At 47.2% G+C, this 6,476-nt stretch overlaps 1 long non-coding RNA gene across 1 annotated transcript; it reads left to right on the top strand.

Moving 5' to 3' along the window:
* The first annotated feature begins 659 nt into the window (after positions 1-659).
* Positions 660-2,841, top strand: LOC119307320. The gene is made up of 2 exons (XR_005149247.1): positions 660-1,509; positions 2,682-2,841. It is a non-coding gene; the product is annotated as an uncharacterized LOC119307320 (long non-coding RNA).
* Positions 2,842-6,476: the final 3,635 nt, after the last annotated feature.

Below are 6,476 nucleotides of genomic sequence, written 5' to 3' on the forward strand. Positions count from 1 at the left end.
GGGCCCGCGCTATTACTAAGTCTTACCTATAGTGTGGGCTTTAAGCCCGCACTGCTACTAGTTAACAGGAGCGCGGGGCTTTTACCCCTCGCTACTGTTAAGTTGCCACCCATAAGGTATTTTTAGTAGTGCATGTTGCACAACTGGATCCTTGATAATGGTCCTGACAAAATTATTTATGATGAAGTGGTTTGGTATAATAGCCCACCATGGTCAGCTCGGATAGCTACGGACCAAGGGCAAGAACATAGGCAGCGGGTTGCAAAAGGAGATCATTTAGCTGAGTGGATGTGGCAAGAGTATTTGTATTGTCATCTAATATGTAAAACTATTGTATGCTATGGGAGACTTACATTTGAATTAACTACTGTGTGTCATCTGGAACCAATATTTTTAATCATTTCAGCATGTTTGTTACTCCCTCTGTTTCTAAATATAAGTCTTTCTAGAGATTTCACTAAAGACTACATACGGAACAAAATAAGCGAACCTACACTCTAAAGTGCGTCTACATACATTTGTATGTAGTTTCCATTGAAATCTCTAGAAAGACTTACATTTAGAAACGGAGGGAGTATTTCATTGAACATATGAAGGATGAGGGAATGCGCCCAACTAACGTCTGTGGCCATGTCTTCTTTTTGCATCTATAAATAGTGGGAGGAAGGGATAAGCCCCGGGCGCTCTCTTTCTCCTTTCCTCTCCCTCGTGCGCTCCTTTCCTCGCTGCCGCCACTCCATCCTATCCACCTCCTCTCCTCGTCGAACCAGCCGCCTCTTCCCCACCTTCACGCGCAGCCTCCTCTCCCTCAAGCCCCGCCTCCTTCCCACCTGGGCTTTGCCTCTTCGGGCGGTGGGACGCAGTGAATGTGGTGATGGCAGATGGGGCGACAGCGGCGGAGCTGCTCCTCTCCCATGGTCGAGGATGGCGGTGAGGGGCAAAGGGGCGCTGTCGTTCTCCCCCCTCAGCGCGTGCTCAGAGACGGACGAGGAGGCCGAGCAGTCGGTCATGCCGTCAACGCCGTCCTCGCCTGCCAAGGTCTGGATCCTCCTCCCCCTTCCCTCATGGCGGTGCCTGGATCCTCCTCCCTCTTCCCTTCCATGGCGGCACCCGGACCTGCCGCATCTTCCTCATCATCAGTCCGAGGGAGAGGAGTGGCAGCAGCCAGACGCGCCTCGTCCATGTCGTGTGGTGGCCCAGATGCGTCCGCCCCCCCCCCCTCTGCGGTGCCCGTCTCGCCCATCTACGGTCGGAGAAGGAGGGGAGGACTGGATGCCAGCCGATCTGGAGGAAGAAGAGGAGACCTAGACGAAATCGACGGCTCGAGCGATGCTTGATGACATCCCTGGATAGGCTTCGTGCTGGAGGACACGACCTCCGCTGCTAGGTGCACGATGAGGCACTCGAGGGGTAGGGTTGCTTGCAGCGCAGGTGCCCGTTGTCTGTCCTAGCGGGGCACCTGATGCAGCTGCAGCAGGCCGGCAAGTTTGGCTGATTTCAACACTCAAGGTGAGCTTCGCCCAATCCTTCTTCCCCTCCGTCTTATTTCTGCAACTCTGAAAGCTTGTGCAATGTGCTCTACTTCCATCTCTTTTTTTTGTTAAATGAATCTCAGACTCAGGAGAGCATGGTCTTTATGCTAGCATTACTGTCAAGGACCTCACCTTCCTATTGACTTGCTTATATTTGTACAACATGGAATTTTCAAAATTAGTTGCTTACATTGTGAATAACTCTATTAACTTTTAGTTCAAAAGAATCTGCCACAGTGTTAAGAGTTCTTTGTGATGTTGCATGATGTTCTGATTTTGAATTTGAACGCGCTAACTGAATTTGCAGTGCAAACTGAACTTTTCAAATTAACTGAATTAACTAAAGTTTATGGATTTCTCGAAAAGGTAAAGCACTACCTCAGTATTTCTGTATTAGAGGGTGCCCCTGTTGTTTCTTGGAATTATTACTAGCAAGTGTCATATGAGGTGTGTGTGCCTTGCCAACCATCATGATTCATGAGGTGTGTGTTTACCTTTGTTTCAAGAAGGTAAACCACACAAAGAAAGCTATGTATCATAAAAAAGAGGATGTGCATGTGTCTTGTAGGGTTGATGGATTGGTTGATCACCACACAAAGTAAGTAGTTTGGGGAAAAGAATGATGTTGGACTACTAAAATCAAATAAAATATTCCATGAAATTTGTCACTGGAATGGCTTGTAAAATGGTGCAGTGCCATCTTGTCTCTAGAACAGCTTAAAAATGGTGTGCAGAGGTTTCTTAGTTCTTGTACTGCACCCCATTTTTTTAGAAATTGAAACTACTCCAATGTCCAGTATTAGCTAAAAGCTAAGATGAGTACAAGAATTTTCTGTAGAGATTGTTGCAAGGAGACATCTCTGCCCCGTGTTAGCTAAATTTTATTGGTCTCGGCATTGGTCTATCTATGCATTAGTCTCACATCTTATTTTCAATTTTCAGAACATTTGAGTACTCTTCAAATATGCATACACTGCATATTTTCAGTGATAGTCTAAAAATATGCATACACTGTACAGCAGCATATTGAAAACATTTAGGTTTTAGTATAACTGGATTTTATGTTACATATACTCTGCGCTTCCTCTATAGCTGAATTTTCTGTTACATACACTCTGCACTTCTGCTTTAACTGAATTTATTTTTCAGGTTTTGTACATCAGCCTACTGAAAACATTCAGTTATTGACAAATCACGACATTACAATCTGACAAATCATGCATGCAAAATCTGACCAAGTGTAAAAGCTTGTCAAAGCTCTCATTCCTTGTTATGTTATAAACTGAATGCCAAGATAGATTTCTCAATGTACAAATTGTTTGCACTTTCTGAGCACTGAAATCTGTATATTTTAGATAAAGTAGCATTTGTCAATAGAAGTCATGGTTGGATCAACATATGTTTCCACTAAAATCCTTTTTTAATGCAAGTTTACAGCTACTCGGAGTTCCTAATTGCAGACTCGACTATCTTGACCTTCCGATGATCTAATTTGTGGCATTATTACCTTAAGAAAATATTTGCATTTAATTTACTTTATATATAGGGGTATAATTAAGTTCTTACCAAATGTACTCAAATATACAGTTACTGAAAAATGCAAATATTTTCAACACGAACATGGTTTTAAACGGGTCTTTGCGTCATTTGGCGCAACTGGTCATCTAGTACTATTATTATTGATATTTTCAAGCAAAATATATAACTTTTGGCTACCATTATTTTCTGCATGATGATTCAAGATACCTTTTACATAGGACACCATGGATATTGGAGAAAGCAATAATAATGCCAAGGGAAGCACTAGAGTTGGGACATCAGGACCTAGGGCACCAAAGATACATTGGCCTCAAGCTTTATCAGAGTTCGAACTTGATTGGTACATTGAGAAGAAGATGGAGCTGATCGGTGTTTAAGAAGTTGCATCACACTGCATGTACAAAAGCAGTAAATGAGAAGTATGGCAGTACCTACGGTGTTGATCAAGTTCATCGTCACTTTAGACGTCATAAAGAGACTTGGGCACTTGTAGCTCGCCATATGAATGCTAGTGGTAAGGCCAACTCCACCGCGCGATCCCAAACGGACGTCTGTTTTGTCCGGATTCTGTCCGTTTGGACAGGGGATGGAGTCGTGTCCGGGCCTGTCCTGGGATGCGGTGGCCGTGCGCCCAGCGCGCGGCCGCATCCTTTACCCCATCCTGTCCGCGTCTATTTAAAAAAAAAGAAATATTTCAAATGCCAAGCCCTACTGCCCCTGTTCATCACACACGCCGGTAATAAAGCCAGCGGCCGGTAACACAGCCAGCCACCAAAATGTATGGTTGTCCTCGCCGGCAACACAGCCAGCGGCCGGCAACACAGCCGCCCTTCAAAATGAATGTTTTTCTCGCCGGCACATGGCCAGCGGCCCAGCGGGGCGGGCGGCAACCATGCCAGCCTCCAAAAAAGAATGGCCACGGCCGATCGGACGACCTAGTTCAGGCCGTCGGCGTCGAGCATCTCCTTCTGCCTGGCCTCGAACCAGGCCCTCGTCTTCTCGCTCATCTTCGACAAGCCCACGCTCATGATCGCCAGGGCCACCTCCTTTGGTTTGATGGCGGCATTGGTGGCCTCGATGTCGAGCTGCCTTTGCCTGGCCTTGACGTTGTCGGCCTCGATGTTGAGCTGCCTTTGCCGGGCCGCCTCCTCCATGTCGAGCTGCCTCTGCCGGGCCGCCTCCTTCATGTCGATTTTCCTTCTCTTGGCCGCCTCCTCCATCTCAAGCTTCTTCGTTTGAAGCTCTAGGTATTGCTTCATTTGCTCGTCCTTGCTTTGCCACTTCTTCTCGTCCCTCACTTCCTTTTGCGACATCATGCCATGCAAAGTGTCATGCAATGCCATGGATGAGGCATCACGAATGTCGTCAACCTTGGAGTTGGTCTTGCCCCTCGGCCTCTCAACGCCTCGCCATCTCCACCTCCGGCGAACTTGGCCGTTTTCAGGCCTCTCTTCCTTTGGAGTTCATGGTATTGGTCCTTGAACTTAGGCGAATTGTTGATCATAGTCCAACAATGCGTAAAAATGACAGAAGTATGAAGATAGAGTGATTATTGAACTAACTATTAAAATAATATAAAAACTTTAATAATATCTATGATCTAGAACAGTCAAGATGATCTATAATTTGGGATGGAGGGAGTAATTTTTTATATCTTCTAGTCATGTTTTAATTTTCTTTTTTCTTTCTTTATTTTTTGGAATAAGATAACTGTCGAACGTCAGGATTTTAGGATCCCAGCCCGAACGTGTTTTATACCCTTGGATCATTAGCACGAATCTTGGAGCAAGGTGATTAGCCACGTCATACCCTTTTTTCGTTCGGGAAATACGCACATCGCCACGAACGGCTTCCCTTCCCCCACTCCGCTGTCTTTCTTCCTTCTCCCCCACTCCCCCCGCATTCTTCTCTCCCCACCGCCGGGAACTACCATCAATTCCTCCATTCTCCCCCTCCCTTTCCTCCAGGGAGGCACTGCTGGAGATTCCCAGCGCCACCCCTATGGCGCGGCGTGGAGGCTCGCGCGGGTCATGCAGCAAGCGGATCTCGAGTTGCGACCATGTCAACGACGGCGGAGAAGGGCCCATGCGCGTGGTGGTGTGGTGATTCCGGCGGGCCGGAGTTACCAGAGAGATGGAAGGTAGGTGGTGGCGCTTCTAGAGGAGGCTGGCCGGGGATGGGGGTGGAGCAGAGTTGTCCCCGCGACGCTGCTCGAGGAGGCGGGGCGCGGAGGGGCATAGAAACGGCGGAGGCGACGCCGACGTACTCCACAGGGGTTGCGATCCATGCAGCCGTAGGCTTTGGGCGGGCGCGACGGATCGGACTCGAGGACGGACATGGCGCTCCTCTGCTTCCATCGAGCTGCAAGGGCGTGTGCCGTCCCTGCTCGCCGTCGTCCACGTGTCCTCACCGACGCGGAGGCTGATGACGCGGCGAAGGCACACCCTGATTTGTTCCTGACAACCCAAGCGGGGTCAAAGCCACAGCCGCAACTCGAGCTAGATAGCCACGGCGACTCACCGCACAAGACCCCGCCATTGGATTCATTTCTCTGTAGGTAGCATCCTGCTGAACCTTCTTTCATATTTGTTCGGTTAATCGTCTGCAATTTTTTGCCATGCCATGATGCAGTAGATGCACGGTAGATTTCATGATTGCAGTCTCACTATATTGGTAGAGGAGCAACATTTTTTGTTTTTGAGTAGAGAGAGCAGATATGCATGAGATTATATCCATATAAATTGGCTAGACAAGCAAAGAAAACACCATGGTAACTTTCTTATTAAGATGGCAAATGTTTGGAGTGGTGAGGCCGTGAGATGGTAGTTTTAGTGTGGGAAACACGGCAATTTTTAGTACACAACTGTAGCTTCATAAAATGAGCATAGCAGTAATTTTTGCCATGCTCAAAGATTGTGACATGTACAACGTTGCCATGCTGATTTTGTGATTGCAGTTTCAATGTCCACGGCCATATACAAGTTTACCTGATACCATCATAGAATTAGAATAATTTTTGCCATGCTCAAAGATTGTGTCATGTAGAAAGTTGCCATGCTGATTTTTAGACAGATAAAAACAGTCAAACATTTTTAGATAAAAATTTGCCATGCTATTTTACAGAACACACAAACATTTGCAGCCTTGATATATAATTGAATATTTGTACAGTAAGTTCAGTTCTCGTTTGTAGCTATCACAACATTTTTTGTCACCAGTGGTGTGTCTCAAGCAGGGGGGTTAGGGGGTGTTCAACGCGCGGTGAATGCGTGATGAGGCAGGGGTGTTCAACGTCTATCCATTATGGCTTTGCCAACCTTGCTTCCACCTTCCGCAGCGTCGCCCAGGGCCAGGCCGGCTCCCGACGTGTCTTCCTCTGCCTCATCGCCGCCTCCTGCTCGGCAG

Source organism: Triticum dicoccoides, chromosome 5B (assembly GCF_002162155.2).
Source record: "Triticum dicoccoides isolate Atlit2015 ecotype Zavitan chromosome 5B, WEW_v2.0, whole genome shotgun sequence".
NCBI classification, from domain to species: Eukaryota; Viridiplantae; Streptophyta; class Magnoliopsida; order Poales; family Poaceae; genus Triticum; species Triticum dicoccoides.